Raw genomic sequence first — 21,783 nt, 5'->3', positions numbered from 1 at the left:
AAATGAAAGTCTAATAAAAATCAGAGACAAACGCTAAGATTTGTGTTCCTCTAAAATTATCGCCATAGCAAAGAGCTCCAACTTGTCTAGAGGCACATATCCAGCATGGGTTCTCTGTGATGACGCTATTGACATTTTAAGGCCACCTCATACTTCCCCTGTATACAAAATTAACTAGCAAGCATTTCTTCCTCAAAACAAACATAATGAACATAAAATTTTAATCTTAAATCTTACATTAATCATATTAGCACTTCGAATTACTTTTATAGTGAAACAGGGTCAAGGCCAGAAAGAAGATGGACTATTAGCTATTAAGTTATGATGAGTGATAGATATGATGAGTCATGGAAGGAAAGAAAAAAAGGGAAGGAGGAAGGATGGAAAGAAAGCAAAGGAAGAGGGAGGGAGGGAGGTACAAAAAGATGGAGGGAGGGAGACAGGGAGGGAGGAAAGGAAGGAAAGAAGGAGGGAGGGAGAGGAGAGGAGAGAGAGATGGAGAAGGAGGGAGGGAAGGAAGGAGAGAAGGAAAAGGAGGAAACAAGAGGACAGTGGACAGAGAGGAAGGGAGAGAGGAGGACTAATGGATAGGTGTAGGAAGGACAATGAAACACCTCTAGTTATAGTTAAAAACCTAAAATAAATTTGACCTACAAAGTTCAACATATTTAAATGATGGTAAGTTTTTGGCAAAATCAGGTAACTTCATGTGTACCTGAAAACCTAATATAATAATAATTACTGTCTGAAGCATAAAACTTAACTGAAATCCTAAAATTTAAATCCCTGAGGTGAATTAAGAACTTCTCTACAATAATATTAAAATCCTTTGGTAATGACTTCAAACAGAATCAAGTAAAGATTATGTGATAAAAAAATAGTAACTTCTTAGTAAACTACAGAATCAATCCATATCTTGTTTTTCATTTCTGATTTTTCAATATAAGGTCTTTGCCTATATCTGAAGCTAATTGTACACCCAGGCTAGTTTTAAACTCGGAAACATCCCAAGTGTGGATTTACAGTGATTTATGTCTCCAAATACAAATGAAACTTCATTTTGATTTTTGACATAAAAAATATTTGCTTTTCTAATGATACATTGTAAGAAAATAAAGGTTTTTTGTTTTTTTTTTTAAATATTGTCCATGTACTATCGCCAGCTGTGAATAAAAGAAGGTACTTTATTCTAAAATTCCACAAAGAGCTAAAGATCTGGTGTTTCTGTGTTCTCCACATTGCTGTGAAAAGCACTGATGGAAACTAACCCAGGAGGACAAGGGGTAGAAAGAATGGCGGAGCCTACTTGCTGGCCTGCTGCTAGGCTCATGTCGATCTGCCTTTGTGATATGTCCCAAGATCAACTCCTCAGGGGTAAGACTTCCCACATTAGGATGGACACATCAATTATCAACCAAGGAAATGCCTCAAAGTCAGGCGAACAGGCCAACCTGATGGAACCAATACCTCAATTGAGATTTCCTTTCCTAGATATGGCCAGGTTTGAGCTAAGTTGATAAAAACGAACCAACACATTAGATCAGCCGTGTAGTGTCTTTGACATGCAAGTGTTGAACCTAGCTTTTCCTAAATACTTAAAGCATAAAATACTAAGCTCTGAAAAGCTTAAATAATAAGGGAGAAAGCCCTTTAACAAATGTCTACTTTTGCATAGCATTATTGAAAATTAGTGTAGGTCCAAAATAGTGTCTTCCCATATACTATCCTCCCATATCATAACGTTAAGTTTGCTTTTACTCAACAAGTTGAGATTTGCAATATACTTCTGTAAATTGTATTCCTCAGAGATAGAACTTTTCTTAATGGTTTTTCCTCAATTTGACAATGGAAATTTGATCCTTAGACCTCCTAGAAACTAATACGCCTCTGAACAAAAACTGAGAAGTGGCCTGTAGTAAACAAGGTTCTCTAAATCAGTAATCAGAAAACTGGAGCTAGCTGCTTTCTTCCCAGCCATTGCCTTACTTTGATGCCCCAGTCAGAATCTTTTCTAAACAAATGATCAAGACGGTCTCTTCTTGCAAACTGCTATTAATTCATTACTTTCCTTGTTTGTCATTGCTAATTGGGTTTGGTTTGGTTTGGTTTAGTTTGGTGTGTTTTGCTCATTTTATTTATGATAGGATTACTAAATAGTCTAAGCCAAGAGTTATTCATAATCTTCCTGTCTTAACCTCACAAGGGCTACAGTTTCAGACATATTCCACCACATCCAAACCTTCCCTTTTTTTTTGGTGGTCTCTGATAACTTAGCTTGATTTATTTTCTTTCTAGATCATATGCCATTCTTCATTGCTAACGTTGTGGCAGGGCTGGGTTTTAAACAACTAAATGTCTGTATAATGGTAGATGCCAAGTGTACCACAGCTGTCCCTTGAAGTCTGGATGTCATTCCATTTGTTGCATTTCACTCTTTGTGCAATCAAAAGAACATGCCAGTATGGCATACAGACATTAGAGGTAACCTGGCTGTTTACTACGTAAAAGGGTGTTAGCTGTGACCTTGAATGAAGATATGCTACATCTCAGCCCATCCCCAATCTTTATTGAATGAAGACAAAAGGAAAATATCCTTTACTTTATTATGCCACAAACCCACAATGGATATTTATGCTTTTGAGATATTGTAACTACTGAAAAAGATGGAAATTTCAAACACATTATGTGACAAGTACACGTGAAAAAATAATATAACAGACACATATTTTTAAATTGATGTTCCACATCTAGCTATGAATCAAAGCACGGGGGAATATGTTTTAAAAGACAGGTTTTTATCATGAATTGCACATATTAACGTCTCCAAATACAGACTGCCAAGGCTCTAGCCATTATTTTCTTAATCTATCAGCATCGATTGAAACCTTCTGGGAGTTAAGTCACGAAACAAGATTGGGATGTGTTTTATTAGCCTCCATAAAATGTACTTATAAACTAGAATTTGAGTTATTTATGTAATGACACAGGGAGAATTGAAACATTAAGAATAAACTCAGTGGAATATAGAGTCTTCTCGGGAGAAGATTTCTAAGTTTAAAAACTAAAAATTTTGATACTTTTATTAATTGTATATTTGATCTTAGGTAATGAATATGATCAAAAATTAACACTAAAGACTCTACACTTAGAGCCATTCTTCCTTATAGAGGTCTGAGAATATGATAATATGTTTGAAAAAAAACCTCAAAATATATTTTGGAAAACTCAAACACACTCAAAATTGTTTCACAAAAGTAATGAATTGAACAGTTAAAAAAGGCAAGGGCAAATTTATGGTAATATAGTAATTTTCTCTTAAATATTACAATGTTGTCTCTGCTCCCAGACCCCGTGGGAGACAGACCTTACCGCCTGGTCAGGTGGGCACTCCTGAGGCTGCAGAGCGGAAGAGACCACCAACACTGCCCACCCATGCCCACATCCCTGGCCCAAAAGAAAACTGTACAAGGCCTCTGGGTTCCTGTGGGGGAGGGCCCAGGAGCAGCAGGAGCCCTGCCTGAGACACCGCCGGAACCTGAAGGAAACAGACCGGATAAACAGTTCTCTGCACCCAAATTCCGTGGGAGGGAGAGCTAAACCTTCAGAGAGGCAGACACGCCTGCGAAACCAGAAGAGACTGCTCTCTGCACACATTACTGATTCCAGAGGAAAGCACCAGAATCCATCTGGAACCCTGGTGCACGGAGGCTCCCAGAAGGGGCGGCGCAGATCTTCCTGGTCGCTGCCGCCGCGGAGAGCCCGTGGGCAGCACCCCGCGAGCGAACTTGAGCCTCGGGACCACAGGTAAGACCAACTTTTCTGCTGCAAGTGACCTGCCTGGTGAACTCAAGGCACAAGTCCACAGGAACAGCTGAAGACCTGTAGAAAAAGGAAAAACTACATCGCCAAAGCAGAACACTCTGTCCCCATAACTGACTGAAAGAGAGAAAACAGGTCTACAGCACTCCTGACACACAGGCCTATAGGACAGTTTAGCCACTGTCAGAAATAGCAGAACAAGTAACACTAGAGAGATAATTTGATGGCGAGAGGCAAGCGCAGGAACCCAAGCAAAAAGAAAAACCAAGACTACATGGCACCATCGAGCCCAATTCTCCCATCAAAACAAACATGGAATATCCAAACACACCAGAAAAGCAAGATCTAGATTCAAAATCATATTTGACCATGATGCTGGAGAACTTCAAGAAAGACATGATGAACTCCCTTAGAGAACAAGTAGAAGCCTACAGAGAGGAATCACAAAAATGCCTGAAAGAATTCCAGGAAAACATAAATAAACAAGTAGAAGCCCATAGAGAGGAGACAAAAAAATCCCTGAAAGAATTCCAGGAAAACACAATCAAACAGTGGAAGGAATTAAAAAATGGAAATAGAAGCAATCAAGAAAGAACACATGGAAACAACCCTGGATATAGAAAACCAAAAGAAGAGACAAGGAGCTGTAGATACAAGCTTTACCAACAGAATACAAGAGATGGAAGAGAGAATCTCAGGAGCAGAAGATTCCATAGAAATCATTGACTCAACTGTCAAAGATAATGTAAAGCGGAAAAAGCTACTGGTCCAAAACATACAGGAAATCCAGGACTCAATGAGAAGATCAAACCTAAGGATAATAGGTATAGAAGAGAGTGAAGACTCCCAGCACAAAGGACCAGTACATATCTTCAACAAAATCATAGAAGAAAACTTCCTAACCTAAAAAAAGATACCCATAGGCATACAAGAAGCCTACAGAACTCCAAATAGATTGACCAGAAAAAGAAACACCTCCCGTCCACATAATAGTCAAAACACCAAACGCACAAAATAAAGAAAAGAATATTAAAAGCAGTAAGGGAAAAAGGTCAAGTAACATATAAAGGCAGACCTATCAGAATCACGCCAGACTTCTCGCCAGAAACTATGAAGGCCAGAAGATCCTGGACTGATGTCATACAGACCCTAAGAGAACACAAATGCCAGCCCAGGCTACTGTATCCTGCAAAACTCTCAATTAACATAGATGGAGAAACCAAGATATTCCATGACAAAACCAAATTTACACAATATCTTTCTACAAATCCAGCACTACAAAGGATAATAAATGGTAAAGCCCAACATAAGGAGGCAAGCAATACCCAAGAAGAGGCAAGAAACTAATCGTCTTGGCAACAAAACAAAGAGAAGAAAAGCACACAAACATAACACATCCAAATATGAATATAACAGGAAGCAATAATCACTATTCCTTAATATCTCTCAACATCAATGGCCTCAACTCCCCAATAAAAAGACATAGATTAACAAACTGGATACGCAACGAGGACCCTGCATTCTGCTGCCTACAGGAAACACACCTCAGAGACAAAGACAGACACTATCTCAGAGTGAAAGGCTGGAAAACAAATTTCCAAGCAAATGGTCGGAAGAAGCAAGCTGGAGTAGCTATTCTAATATCAAATAAAGTCAATTTTCAACTAAAAGTCATCAAAAAAGATAAGGAAGGACACTTTATATTTATCAAAGGAAAAAATCCACCAAGATGAATCTCAATCCTAAATATCTATGCCCCAAATACAAGGGCACCCACATACGATAAGAAAACCTTACTAAAGCTCAAAAACACACATTGCACCTCACACAATAATAGTAGGAGATTTCAACACCCCACTCTCATCAATGGACAGATCATGAAACAGAAATTAAACAGAGACGTAGACAGACTAAGAGAAGTCATGAGCCAAATGGACTTAACAGATATTTATAGAACATTCTATCCTAAAGCAAAAGGATATACCTTCTTCTCAGCTCCTCATGGTACTTTCTCCAAAATTGACCTTATAATTGGTCAAAAAATGGGCCTCAACAGGTACAGAAAGATAGAAATAATCCCATGGGTAAGCTATCAGACCACCACGGCCCAAAAACTGGTCTTCAATAACAATAAGGAAGAATGCCCACATATACGTGGAAATTGAACAATGCTCTACTCAATGATAACCTGGTCAAGGAAGAAATAAAGAAAGAAATTAAAGACTTTTTAGAATTTAATGAAAATGAAGGTACAACATACCCAAACTTATGGGACACAATGAAAGCTGTGCTAAGAGGAAAACTCATAGCGCTGAGTGCCTGCAGAAAGAAACAGGAAAGAGCATATGTCAGCAGCTTGACAGCACACCTAAAGCTCTAGAACAAAAAGAAGCAAATACACCCAGGAGGAGTAGAAGGCAGGAAATAATCAAACTCAGAGCTGAAATCAACCAAGTAGAAAAAAAAGGACCATAGAAAGAATCAACAGAACCAAAAGTTGGTTCTTTGAGAAAATCAACAAGATAGATAAACCCTTAGCCAGACTAACGAGAGGACACAGAGAGTGTGTCCAAATTAACAAAATCAGAAATGAAAAGGGAGACATAACTACAGATTCAGAGGAAATTCAAAAAATCATCAGATCTTACTATAAAAGCCTATATTCAACAAAACTTGAAAATCTGCAGGAAATGGACAATTTCCTAGACAGATACCAGGTACCGAAGTTAAATCAGGAACAGATAAACCAGTTAAACAACCCCATAACTCCTAAGGAAATAGAAGCAGTCATTAAAGGTCTCCCAACCAAAAAGAGCCCAGGTCCAGACGGGTTTAGTGCAGAATTCTACCAGACCTTCATAGAAGACCTCACACCAATATTATCCAAACTATTCCACAAAATTGAAACAGGTGGAGCACTACCGAACTCCTTCTATGAAGCCACAAATACTCTTATACCTAAACCACACAAAGACCCAACAAAGAAAGAGAACTTCAGACCAATTTCCCTTATGAACATCGACGCCAAAATACTCAACAAAATTCTGGCAAACTGAATCCAAGAGCACATCAAAACAATCATCCACCATGATCAAGTAGAGGCTTCATCCCAGGCATGCAGGGATGGTTTAATATACGAAAAAACCATCAACGTGATCCATTATATAAACAAACTGAAAGAACAAAACCACATGATCATTTCATTAGATGCTGAGAAAGCATTTGACAAAATTCAACACCCCTTCATGATAAAAGTCCTGGAAAGAATAGGAATCCAAGGCCCATACCTAAACATAGTAAAAGCCATATACAGCAAACCAGTGGCTAACATTAAACTAAATGGAGAGAAACTTGAAGCAATCCCACTAAAATCAGGGACTAGACAAGGCTGCCCACTCTCTCCCTACTTATTCAATATAGTTCTTGAAGTTCTAGCCAGAGCAATCAGACAAAAAAAGGAGGTAAAGGGGATACAGATCGGAAAAGAAGAAGTCAAAATATCACTATTTGCAGATGATATGATAGTATATTTAAGTGATCCCAAAAGTTCCACCAGAGAACTACTAAAGCTGATAAACAACTTCAGCAAAGTGGCTGGGTATAAAATTAACTCAAATAAATCAGTAGCCTTCCTCTACACAAAAGAGAAACAGGCCGAGAAAGAAATTAGGGAAATGACACCCTTCATAATAGATCCAAATAATATAAAGTACCTCGGTGTGACTTTAACCAAGCAAGGGAAAGATCTGTACAATAAGAACTTCAAGACTCTGAAGAAAGAAATTGAAGAAGACCTCAGAAGATGGAAAGATCTCCCATGCTCATGGATTGGCAGGATTAATATAGTAAAAATGGCCATTTTACCAATAGCGATCTACAGATTCAATGCAATCCCCATCAAAATACCAATCCAATTCTTCAAAGAGTTAGACAGAACAATTTCCAAATTCATCTGGAATAACAAAAAACCCAGGATAGCTAAAACTATCCTCAACAATAAAAGGACTTCAGGGGGAATCGCTATCCCTGAACTCAAGCAGTATTACAGAGCAATAGTGATAAAAATTGCATGGTATTGGTACAGAGACAGACAGATAGACCAATGGAACAGAATTGAAGACCCAGAAATGAACCCACACACCTATGGTCACTTGATTTTTGACAAAGGAGCCAAAACCATCCAATGGAAAAAAGATAGCATTTTCAGCAAATGGTGCTGGTTCAACTGGAGGTCAACATGTAGAAGAATGCAGATCGATCCATGCTTATCACCCTGTACAAAGCTTAAGTCCAAGTGGATCAAGGACCTCCACATCAAACCAGACACACTCAAACTAATAGAAGAAAAACTAGGGAAGCATCTGGAACACATGGGCACTGGAAAAAATTTCCTGAACAAAACACCAATGGCTTATGCTCTAAGATCAAGAATCGACAAATGGGATCTCATAAAACTACAAAGCTTCTGTAAGGCAAAGGACACTGTGGTTAGGACAAAACGGCAACCAACAGATTGGGAAAAGATCTTTACCAATCCTACAACAGATAGAGGCCTTATATCCAAAATATACAAAGAACTCAAAACGTTAGACCGCAGGGAGACAAATAACCCTATTAAAAATGGGGTTCAGAGCTAAACAAAGAATTCACAGCTGAGGAATGCGAATGGCTGAGAAACACCTAAAGAAATGTTCAACATCTTTTAGTCATCAGGAAATGCAAATCAAAACAACCCTGAGATTTCACCTCACACCAGTGAGAATGGCTAAGATCAAAAACTCAGGTGACAGCAAATGCTGGCGAGGATGCGAGAAAGAGGAACACTCCTCCATTGTTGGTGGGGTTGCAGACTGGTACAACCATTCTGGAAGTCAGTCTGGAGGTTCCTCAGAAAATTGGACATTGAACTGCCTGAGGATCCAGCTATACCTCTCTTGGGCATATACCCAAAAGATGCCCCAACATATAAAAAAGACACGTGCTCCACTATGTTCATTGCAGCCTTATTTATAATAGCCAGAAGCTGGAAAGAACCCAGATGCCCTTCAACAGAGGAATGGATACAGAAAATGTGGTACATCTACACAATGGAATATTACTCAGCTATCAAAAACAATGACTTTATGAAATTAAAGGCAAATGGTTGAACTGAAAATATCATCCTGAGTGAGCTAACCCAATCACAGAAAGACATACATGGTATGCACTCACTGATAAGTGGCAATAGCCCAAATGCTTGAATTACCCTAGATGCCTAGAACAAATGAAACTCAAGACAGATGATCACAATGTGAATGCTTCACTCCTTCTTTAAAAGGGGAACAAGAATACCCTTGGCAGGGAAGAGAGGCAAAAAGATTAAAACAGAGACTGAAGGAACACCCATTCAGAGCCTGCCCCACATGTGGCCCATACATATACAGCCATCCAATTAGACAAGATGGATGAAGCAAAGAAGTGCAGAAGTGTAGATCGCTCCTGAGAGACACAGCCAGAATACAGCAAATACAGAGGCGATGCCAGCAGCAAACCACTGAACTGAGAACAGGACTCCCGTTGAAGGAATCAGAGAAAGAACTGGAAGAGCTTGAAGGGGCTTGAGACCCCATATGAACAACAATGCCAAGGAACCAGAGCTCCCAGGGACTAAGCCACTACCCAAAGACTATACATGGACTGACCCTGGGCTCCTACCTCATAGGTAGCAATGAATAACCTACTAAGAGCACCAGTGGAAGGGGAAGCCCTTGGTCCTGCTAAGACTGAACCCCAAGTGAACTAGACGGTCGGGGGGAGGGCAGCAAAGGGGGGAGGGTGGGGAGGGGAAAAACCATAAGGAAGGGGGGGAAGGGGATGTTGCCCGAAACCGGAAAAAGGGAATAACACTTTCGGGAAATGTACATAAGAAATACTCAAGTTAATAAAAATAAATAAATAAATAATACAACTGCCTGAGTACCGAAAAAAAAAATTACATTGTTAACTGTTTGCTCAACATACCCACTCACTGTGCAACAAAAAGTATAGTGTAGACACTCACCTCTGTGCTGTGTGGTCCCTTATTTCTAGTCATGTGATCACATTTTCTATACTCCAGTAGCTACATGAAAACTCTAGACTGTATAACTTCATTTATAGGAACTGCCATTTAATTTCACCTCTTGAATGATCTTACCTTCATTTGCCCTTATGTCACCTACTTCTTTAAGAATTCTTAAGTCCTTAAAAGACAATAGGACTAAGGTGATTTGAATATGGTTGGCCTGTGGGAAGTGGCACAATCAGGAGGCGTGGTCCTTTTAGAATAGGTATTAGTGGAAGTGTGTCACTGTGTAGAAGGGTTTCGAGGCCTCATAGCATTCAAGCTCTGCCTAGAGTAGAAGACACTCTCCTGCTAACTTCCTGTAAGAGATAGTCTCCTCCTGGCTGCCTTTGGATCAAGGTGTAGAATTCTCAGCCCATCCAGGACCAAATCTGCCTGCATGCTGCCATTCTTTCCACCGTGATAATAATGGACTAAACTTTTGAAATTCTAAACCAGCCCCAAGTAAATGTCTTTGATAAGAGTTGCCTTAATCATGTTGTCTATTCACAGTAATAAAACCCAAACTAAGCAAAGGGTAGAAGTTAATTAACAAATAAACACTTACGTTTGTTCTTCTGATTTTGATCTGACTGTATCATCATGAGAAAACATCTAAAACTTCATTGCTAAACCTCCCCTCACAGGAACTCTAGAGATTTTTAGGATTCCAGAGCTTGGAAAAGCATGTGTTCCTACGGAAAGTTCTAAGTTTGTTCTTGCATTCCTGTGGCGTGTAAACATAGCATTTTATTGCAAAGCCTCCAGTTTTGAGTGCATGGAAACAGACTTGGCTACATGGCAATTTGAGCTGTTGAGCCCAGGAAAGAGAAACACAGACAACATAAAATTTAATCATATCTCAGAATGATATCAGCATTCTATATTATAAATTCTGAGATTATGAGATCTTTATGTCCCTTACACTTGAAACCACTGACTAAAAGTATGAGTTTACTTACAAAACTAATGCATATGCTTCCGTTAGTACTTGAAATTTTAATAGAATAAAGCTATTGAAACAAATAACTATTTTCTCTAATAAAACATATATTTTATAAAGTATATTATATGTGTATATGTTTCATACAGATTTGATCAGAGTTCAGCAGATTTTGCTTCCTCTTCACATCACACATCAAAGTGATTGTTGGTTTATGCATAGTCTAGATGAGGAAGTTATGGAACTGCAACAGACATGGAAATAAGTGAAATAACAAAGATAAAGGAAGGGTGCAAAATTGAAAGCTGAATAAAATGAGATAGATAGATAGATAGATAGATAGATAGATAGATAGATAGATAGATAGATAGATAGATAGATAGATAGTAGATGATAGATAGATAGTAGATGATAGATAATAGATAGATAGATAGATCGATAGATAGATAGATAGTAGATGATAGATAATAGATAGATAGTAGATGAATAGATAATAGATGGATAGATAGATAGTAGATGATAGATACATAGATATTAGATGATAGATAATAGATAGATAAATAGTAAATGATAGATAATAGACAGATAGATAGTAGGTGATAGATGATAGATAGTATATAGATAGATAGTAGATAGATAGACAGACAGACATAGCTCATGAGACATTTGTCGCTATCTGTCAACTAATATCAAAGATAGAACTATAAGTTTTAAAAGAAGAAAAGACTATTTTATGGAGAGGAGATATTTAATTCATAATTTTATTGCTACTTTTCCACACAAGCGTCACTTTTTTGGTCAATTCTTGCTTGAACTGGTCATCTCCCTTTGTCTGGAGAGTAGCTACAATACTATTATGCTTCTGTTCTCCTTGAAGGCCATGTGCTATACTGCAGCCATCCTTATTTTATTTAATGAAGACTTGAAAACTGAATGTCACCTTCTTACCTATTGTATGCTCCCACTGATAATGGCTTAATTTGGTATGAATCAAATGATGGTCCAAAAACTCCTCACTTTTCAGTAACAAGGTAGAGAATTTAAAAATTATCATATACCATTCTGAATTATTCAATAAAAAACATGAATAATTAATGCCAAGGAGTATAACAAAAGCCATCACAGCTTGCGCTACTGAGAGCCTCCCTCAGAAGATAGGTGTTATTGATTTTCAAAAGATAGCTTTGGAATTGAGAGCCCAAAAGCAGTAAGTGAAGCAATTTATACACGAAGTCTACACATGAATAAATTATACTAGAATGAATGAGTCACCTTACTAAAGAAGCACTTCATAAGGTGGATAGAAATAATGGCCGGTCAAGTTCTTCCTTGGATATGTTGAGGTGTTCACGGGAACAAAATGAGGCAGCAAATAGAAAGATACTCAGGGGAAAGTTGTACTACATAACCTGAATCTTTCTCCCATCAGCTGGGTAGTTGACTCCAGTGCCTACACGGCTGATAATTGGGTTGACCCAGGAATGTAATACCTTCATAGATTTACCTATATGTCTCTTTATTTGTTATTGTGCATATTGGCATGCACTTAGAATATAGACTTTTTGCATTTTTTAGTTAAGTGTGTATGCATACACGTGAAGATCAGATATCAGCTTTCACAAATTAGTTGTCTCTTTCTACCGTGTGAGTTCTGAAGATTCAAAGTCCAGCCACCACTCTTGTGGATCAGCATCTTTACCTAGTAGCCAACTTACGATCTCAGCACTGTGATTCAGACTATTCTTTGTTCATTGCATACAGGTATTTGCAAAGAGAATTCACTCCCTACCTCAGGCAGTGGTGGGGAAGAAGGACCTTAAGTGGATAAAATCCACAACTGTTTGCTGGCACATCACATCTTTGGTCTAAAATACAACACTCACACCATTCGAGTCATAACCAAACTTATTTTTATCCCATAAAACTTTAATGTCCAACCCACACCTCATTAAAGAAGTCTAAAAATTATTCTTAATTAAATTCTAAAACTAATAGGGTAGACATATGTCTGTCCTTTACAACAATGGGAATAGCCTTAGTTCTATATAAAAAAAAAAGAAAAAAAAAAAAGAATCTCTAAAAAGAAGCCTAAACCATGTGTGTTGGCACAACACTTAAGAGGATAAGGCAAGAGAATTGTAATTTCAAAGGTACACTTGTCTACATTGCAATCAAAAGATAACAAAAATAATAATAAGATAAGAGCTCCCCATGCAGAAACACAGGCGGCATTATTATTAACACATAGAAAGGGTGACAACATCTCACATCAACTGAATATCAACCAATGACTGATCAAAAATTTTTTCTCAAAGTAGCCATATATGCTATTCATGATCAATTAATAAATAGGTACCAAATTTAATTCATTTAATTTAACATAAAATATTGTGTTTATTATTTTCCAATAATTAGAAAAACCATGAACGCTGTTGTCTGTCTCTGAACTATGCAAAACATTGACATCTCTCCCATAAGTTAGTTTTAGAAGCTGATTGTTATTATATCTACACATGTGTACACCCATGCAAACACACACATACACATATACATACACACACACTTAACGTCTACTTATCTGTACAATGGGAGTTATTACTTCTACATAGAAGATGCCATAGACTGTAAACAAAAAGATTAACTAACTTGCAATTATATACCAAGCAAAGAGACTAGTCTGTACTTGAACTGGATTGCAAGTGTATTTAAAGCACTCCCCACCTCTCTTTGAAACGTGCAAATAGTTTTCAGGTACTTAGCATCTATCAGCAACCAGAATTAGGATACCTTTAGAACACCTTCCGCACGTTATGCACACTTTGCTGCCACCACTTAAATTACCTGAACTACAATGGACATTCAATTAAAAACTTACATAGAAACTACATGAGATAGATTGGATGGTTAACTTCGCAGAATCCCACAACCTGGTTGATTTGTTTTATACAAAAGTCAAAGCAAATAAAATAATCGTGCAAAAATGAAAAGCAAACTTAGAAAGTATTTTATTTTAGTATGTGTATGAATGCTAGAGAATACTATGTATCATGCTGTGTAATCAATTATAGATTTGGATATTTGATTCAGCTAATTGTCCATTTGAGACTTGATCATAATTTCAGCAAGATTACAGCTGTTTCTTAGTAATATTACCAAATATGAAAAGTAAAAATGCATTAAGAAAATTAAACCCTTCGTAGTTGTGTGATTTAAATGATATTCAAGCAGGTCTTTCTTATTTACTTGATAAATCACAAACTGCAAATTGCCTTGCTTATAGAACCAATTTTCTCTCATCTTGCTGGCACAGGAGCGTATGGAATTAACTATATGAGTGGTACCATTTTGAAAGCCATAGGCGTGTGAACTGTGTCAATGGTTGCTTGTCCTGTCATATTTTCAGTAAGACCAGAGCAACTGGAAATCACAAAATGGCAATTACACTGATAACCAGTTGTACTACCCATGATATTGATGATATCTGGGCATAAAGAGAAGGAAATAATGGGGAAACATTCCTTGTCATATCTAAGAAATTTAGCCTAGTATCTTCCAGCTCTTCCTGAGATTGGCTTAATTTCATGCTCTTGATATAAACCCTTTCATCCTGCTCCCTACTAAGTACAGATGGGGAACAGCTGGTCACCCCTCTCATTACAATCTCCTTCAAATATATGATGGCAGTAATTACATTACATTTTGACTGTGTTCCTCAGATTCAATAATTCAGGCTACTAAATTGCAGCATAAAATTTTTATGAAATTACCTCATTTCTAATTTTAGAAAACTTATTCATTAGTGACATTAAATGCTGGATTTCCCCCCTTTTAAAGTGGGATTGTCTGTCTAGTAGAAGTTTTCACTCATGTACAGTGGCCCCAGATGTGACTTGGAAATCAAATATTCACTCATTCTTTCAGACGATACTGTTAACGTAGTGACTTTGAGTGTCACGCTCTATGCTACGTTTTGGCAATACAACAGAGTAATCACAGAAATAAAGAGTCTGGCTGTAAAGCTTGCATTTGGTAGAATAGAAAGAAAAATAGGTAATCACATATTTCAATCAAAAGACCAAGATAGAGAAGTAAACAGTAAAGACAAGGTTAAAATTTTCAGTTCTGTTTCTCACTTGCTTGGATAATTCTTCTATATTTTCTAAGTTTCATCACGTCCTCCGGAAAATTGGTACAACGATACTGTCTGCTGTATGTATGTATGAAGGGAAAAGTTGTATATACCACCAGCATATGGGCACATAAACTACCTACTTTATTACAGCTATATATTGATTAAATTAAATTGGTAAACTGGGGTACAAGTATGTATATGGTGGCTCAAAAATTTGTAAAGGTAATCTTCATTCTCTTCGTATACCAAAGAAACACATTGTTATGATTCCACTCTGTCCTGCCAATACAAATAGGTCTCCTATTAAGAAATTTACCTTCTGTGGTGGATAAACTTACCAATACATACAATAAAGTAAAATAAGCTTATATTTAGAATAATTTCTTTCTTTGCCTTACAATTTCTATTAGCAAAATGAGCACCTCCGTCCATGATTCTTGGAAGTGGGTCTTATTAATTCTCTGATTCTAGGGTAATTATCTATAAAACAAAATTATTAATAGGGACACAACTTTGTAGAGTATTTCCCGAAGTTTACATTAATTTCCAACATTAAAAGTTGAACTTGATCCCTGTGTCTTGGTGATTGAACAATAATGTATTTGTGCTTTTCCTTATAAGTCATGGATCAGAAGCCAGTACTCACTGAGTCAAGAAACTCATTTAGAATTCACTGAGCAAATGACGTGGAGTTTCTTCAGATATGAAGAAGAATTACTATAGCATTAAATCATTGCTATAGGGAAGGAGATCTGGTCTACCTTAGTTACTGTTCTATTGCTGTGAAGAGACACTGTGACCAACACAACTATAAAAGAAAACATTTCATTGGGACCTTACTTAGCAGTTTCCAGGGGTGAATCCATAACAGTCAAGTAAGGCAGGATGGCTGTAGGCAGGCAGGCAGGCACTGAAGCAGTAACTGAGAGCTTATAAACCTATTCACATGTTGTGGGTAAACAGAGTGAGAATCAACCTGGCTTTGAAACCTCAAAGGCTACCCACAGTGACACACCTACTCCAGCAAGTTCATACTTTTTTTTTTAAGATTTATTTATTTTATGTATGCGAGTACACTGTCACTGTCTTCAGACAAACCGGAAGAGGTCATCAGATCCCCATTACAGATGATTGTGAGCCACCATGTGGTTGCTGGGAATTGAACTCAGGACCTCTGGAAGAGCAGTCAGTGCTCTTAACCGCTGAGCCATCTCTCCAGCCCATGTTCACACTTCTAATTCTTCCTAAACTGTCCCATGAACCGAACATTCAAATCTATAAGACTGGGGGAGGGGGCATTCTCATTCAAATCCCCACAAGGCCATAGTAAATAACATGGTTTTTCTTTGATATTTTCCTAATAACATGATTGTCAATTATTATTCCAATTTATTGACTGATAACTTGAAAATATCCTATGTGAATACTGGAGCCTATGAAACAGGATATGTACTACTGAAAAGCGGTGGCGAGAGATCTTTGCCGCAGAGAGATGAATAGTCATTTGCGTTTACAGTGATAGCTACCTCAGAGGCTCTCAAATTATTTCTTCACAAAACAGTGGTGTGGAACAGCTTTTTGCAAATAAAAATCAAGGCTTCTCTATGCCCTTTGATGCACAATACACAAGGGCATATTAAATTCAGTGGCCAATGGAATTCCAACACAAAGGAAACCTTGCGGCAGCAGAAATATTTCTATAAACTGGAGCAGCAGAGCCCTGACTAGAGCATATTCACGGCCCTGTAGGGATGTAGCAGTGTGGATGTAAGCATTCCTAGGCAGAATTATGTAGGGCTCTACAATTTAACAGAGACCATAAAGACATTAAAATGCATTAAATATGTATTTTCACGTGTTTAGATCTATTATGGTTTATCATCTTTAAATAAATCTGCCTCCCCTCGAGTATAAATTAATAAGTTAGATGGGATGGTTTCCAGTTTATCAGCAGGATATGTGGACTGGTTCCTTTTCAAACTCAGATGGAGGGCTTCTTTTTCTACAAGGGAAGGGAGGGGTGTGGGGAGGGGCCATATGGGGGGGACTGGAAAGAGACGGGGTCTATGATTAGAATGTAGAGTGAATGAATAAATTAATGGAGAAAAAAGAAATTTCAACACCCCCCCCACAAAATACCTACGGCAAAACACAGCAACTGGTTTAATTAATACGGAAAAAGAGGGTATTAAATATCCTACTCTTTTTAAGTTAAAAGTTTATAATGTGGCAACTATGAAGACTTGAGGTTCCAGGAGTCACAGAGGGGGAGGCTTCTGCAGCATAATTAGAATTATTAGTAAAAATAACACTAATTCCTTATCAAATCTTGCTCAAGTGGCAAGAAAAGCTTAAGAGAGAAAGCCAAGGTCGCTTCCCCTTTTGAGAAATCGTTGTAAGAGAAAAGCATTCTGTGTACTAGAGACAGTAGAGAAAGCATCAAGCTGTAAATACTGAAAGTACAAGGTAGCTGTGGACAACCCTGGAAGTTAAACCATGCTGCATTTGCATTATTAGCTCAAACGTCTGATAGACATATTTCTGTTTGCACATTCCCTGAGTTTATTCAGGTTATTTTTAAGAGTGTGTGTGTGTGTGTGTGTGTGTGTGTGTGTGTGTATGTGTATGTGTGTGTATGTCTATGTGAGTCTTTGTGTAGGTATCTCTATATATGTCTGTATGTGTGTCTGTGTGTGTGTGTGTGTCTATAAATGTGTATGTCTCTGCATGTCTGTCTGTGTGTAGGGGTCTCTGTATGCCTGTGTGTCTGCCTGTGTGTCTGTGTGTGTGCGTGTGTGTCTATAAATGTGTATGTCTCTACATGTCTGTCTGTCTGTAGGTGTCTTTTTATGTCTGTGTGTGTGTGTGTGTGTGTGTGTGTGTGTGTGTGTGTGTGTGTGTGTGTGTGTAATATATTGGACATACTGAGCAATCTTTAAAACTCTTTCGATTAAGAAAAAAGGAAATTCCCAGAGTAGAAAAGCAAAATTGACACTGAAATCCAACCAAAATAAAGATTCCAAAATTCAACGTTTTAATAATCACGTCATGAGCAGAATGCATTTCCACATCCACAGAATGAGAGTGGCTCACCAGTCTCCACACTTGCTGAGTTTCCCCCGTGCTGTTAATCCCTCCCTGCAAGTGTAAGCTAGGAAAAACAGTGTAGCCTTACCTGAAAAGAGAATTAGCTTAACTTCAGATGTAAATTCCGAAGATAAACAAGCCTCCCTTGAGAATGCATCAACACCCACTGGCTATTACTTGGCTTCACATCCAAATATAAGCCAAGAATTTAAATGATTTAGGGTGACTGTGCCCTTGGGTATTTAGAAGAGAGAAACTCAGTCTCTGATGGCATACACAAATAATCTAGAACTCCGAGGCAGGTGTCTGTCTGTTCCTAGGAAACAAAATTAAAAATAATGAAACAAGAGAAATAAAAAGAGCTGTGAGAGACAGTCCAGACATAAGTTACGTGCAGAATATACTTAAGAAAAGAGAATTAAAAAAAGAAAAGAAAAGAGAATTATAAATTGAAAGTACGAGTGTCATAGTCATGAATGTCTTTCATGAGTGCCTGTGTTTGAATATTTGGTCCTTCACAAGGGGCCAGTAAGAGAGAAGGATGTTAAATCTTAAGGCAATGCAGACTTCGTGGAGGAAGCACCTCACTGGGGGTGAGCCCCACTTTCTGTTCACCCCCTCCTTCCTAAGTAAGGATGTAGTCACCCGTGACCAGCTCCTGCCGTGCCCTTCCTGCCTGATGTCATAACTTCTCTGGTATAATGAAAGTTCCCCCTAGAATTATAAGGAAAGACAAGCCCTTTCTTTAACTGCAACAGCCACCAAACTAGATAAGATGGATGAAGCAAAGAAGTGCAGGCCGACAGGAACCGGATGTAGATCTCTCCTGAGAGACACACCCAGAATACAGCAAATACAGAGGCGAATGCCAGCAGCAAACCACTGAACTGAGAACGGGACCCCATTGGAGGAATCAGAGAAAGGACTGGAAGAGCTCGAAGGGGCTCGAGACCCCATATGAACAACAATGCCAACCAACCAGAGCTTCCAGGAACTAAGCCACTACCCAAAGACTATACATGGACTGACCCTGGACTCTGACCTCATAGGTAGCAATGAATATCCTAGTAAGAGCACCAGTGGAAGGGAAGCCCTTGGTCCTGCCAAGACTGAACCCCAGTGAATGTGATTGTTGGGGGAGGAGGGCAATGAAAGGAGGATGGGAGGGAACACCCATATAGAAGGGGAGGGCGAGGGGTTAGGGGGATGTTGGCCCAGAAACCGGGAAAGGGAATAACAATTGAAATGTAAATAAGAAATACTCACGTTAATAAAGAAAAAAAATTACTGCCATCTGCCAGCATTAAAATTGTGCGGTGGATGACTGTTATGAACGAAGATACATTTATACGTTAAGGTGCATATTAGGTGCAGTGGATTTTTAAAAAACACAAACGCATTGTTACTGGTGTTTTAAAACATGAGTGTCATACCTATTAGAATGAGCAATAAGAATTTGAAAGTTTGTATGAACATTGTGCTAGAGCAGAGACTTAACCAAAGTAGGGAAAGGAGACTTCTCTGCTTATTTATTAATGCTCTCTTAAAACCAACTCACAAAAACCTGACAGACAGTAAAAGAAATCAAAATCACATGCCAACCCCCATTAATATTAATAAAGACCTCAAGCAAATATTAGCGAATAGAAGGCAGCAATGTAAAATTCATTGAAAAATCATCACACATCCAGATCACACTGGATTTTTACCTAACAATAAAAGTTTGGCTTTCCCTAATAAAATAGACTTAAAGAATTAACTGTCTTAACCTAAAGAAGACTTTTTTTAAAAAAATAGAATAATCTTTGATGGAAAATTAAAACTTAATCTCAGAGTCAACTCAGAATGAATTTCGCCCCTTCCCTATGTACAGAGATAATCTGATCTGAGCCAAATTTCCTGTCTTTAACCAGAAAAGAATATTCTCGGTTTCTTAGAACACTTACTGAAAGCTCGATGCTGTGGGGTAGTGCCCATCCTGGGGGAGATTGCTTGTGACTCTGATATTACTTGTGTCCCCCATGTTCTGCATGTCCTATTCACTAGCAAAGGGATATGCTCTTGTGACTTACAGAGGGTTTTCTCTAGTCTTAGAAAAGTCATCATTTCCAAAGCATAGAGCAGCCCTCACCTGAGAGCAAATAAGACTGAAGGACAAATCATTGGGGCTGTTAGACTTTGCTGAGTAAAACCTCTAACGACTTTGTACTTGTGATTTGAATGAAAACGCCCCCACCCACACATGAACACACACACACACACACACACACACACACACACACACACGGCCTTAGATATCTGAGTACTAAATCCCCAGTACTGTTTGGGTGAACTTTGGAGGAAACATACCACTTGGGGTTATTTTTGCAGTTACAAGGCCCCCAGCCATTTCAAGTTGGTTCTGTTTGCTTTGCACTTGAGATAGAAAGCAGAAGCTTACTGCTTAGGCTGCCGTGCCCCTACCCATCTGAAACCGTAAGCCCAAATAAACCATTTCTTCTGTAAGTTGCTTTGGTCATTGTGTTTTTGCTTCTTGTTTGTTGTTTTGTTTTATGTTTTTTGTTTTGGCTTTTCGTTCTTTCACCGAAAAATGAAAATTAACTAAGACAATACTTCAATTAGGTGATCTCCAAGCAGAAGCTGACCTAAATTAACCTTAACAAATGACCTTTTTCATGGCTCTAGAGAGGTGATCCTAACCATGAGAAGTATAATGGGCCTTGAGGTAGAAGATCATTAGAAAGTTACAGTCTGACCTGAATAGAGCCTTTAAGAGAAAGTAAGGATTCCTTTTAAACCTGAAAAGGAATGTCATTAGGTATGATAGTTACAAGTGAGTGTCTACTATTGGGGGCCATAGTAGACAAGGTGACAAAAGAGATCCAGAGGAGAGCCATGAGAAATCTTCCCATCACAGGAAAATATCTGACTTCTATGTCCTTTTAGGGGGTATTTGGAAGATTCCCACCATGTGATTTAGTTGAAATTGTCTACTTGATACGGAGCATGAAGGAGCCAGGTACTGAGCAAAATCACAACTTAAGAGTAGAAAAATCACCCGTAGAGGAGGGCCCAGGAGCAGCAGGTCCACTGCGTCTGAGACACCGCACCTGAAGGGACCGACCGGATAAACAGTTCTCTGCACCCAAATCCCGTGGGAGGGAGAGCTAAACCTTCAGAGAGGCAGACACGCCTGGGAAACCAGAAGAGACTGCACGCTGCACACAGTACTGATCCCAGAGGAAAACACCAAAAGATATCTGGAACCCTGGTGCACGGAACCTCCCGGAAGGGGCGGCGCAGATCTTCCTGGTTGCTGCCGCCGAGGAGAGCCCGTGGGCAGCACCCCACGAGCGAACTTGAGCCTGGGGTCCACAGGTAAGACCAACTTTTCTGCTGCAAGTGACCTGCCTGGTGAACTCAAGACACAGGGTCCACAGGAACAGCTGAAGACCTGTAGAGAGGAAAAACTGTCACCAAAGCAGAACACGCTGTCCCTATAACTGGCTGAAAGAAAACAGGAAAAACAGGCTCTACAGCACCTGACACACAGGCTTATAGGACAGTTTAGCCACTGTCAGAAATAGCAGAACAAAGTAACACTAGAGATAATCTGATGGCGAGAGGCAAGCGCAGGAACCCAAGCAACAGAAACCAAGACTACCTGGCACCATCAGAGCCCAATTCTCCCAAGCACATGTAACTGAACGAAGTACACGA

This window comes from Rattus rattus, chromosome 17 (assembly GCF_011064425.1).
Source record: "Rattus rattus isolate New Zealand chromosome 17, Rrattus_CSIRO_v1, whole genome shotgun sequence".
In the NCBI taxonomy this organism is placed as follows: domain Eukaryota; kingdom Metazoa; phylum Chordata; class Mammalia; order Rodentia; family Muridae; genus Rattus; species Rattus rattus.
This window is presented reverse-complemented; position numbering follows the sequence as displayed.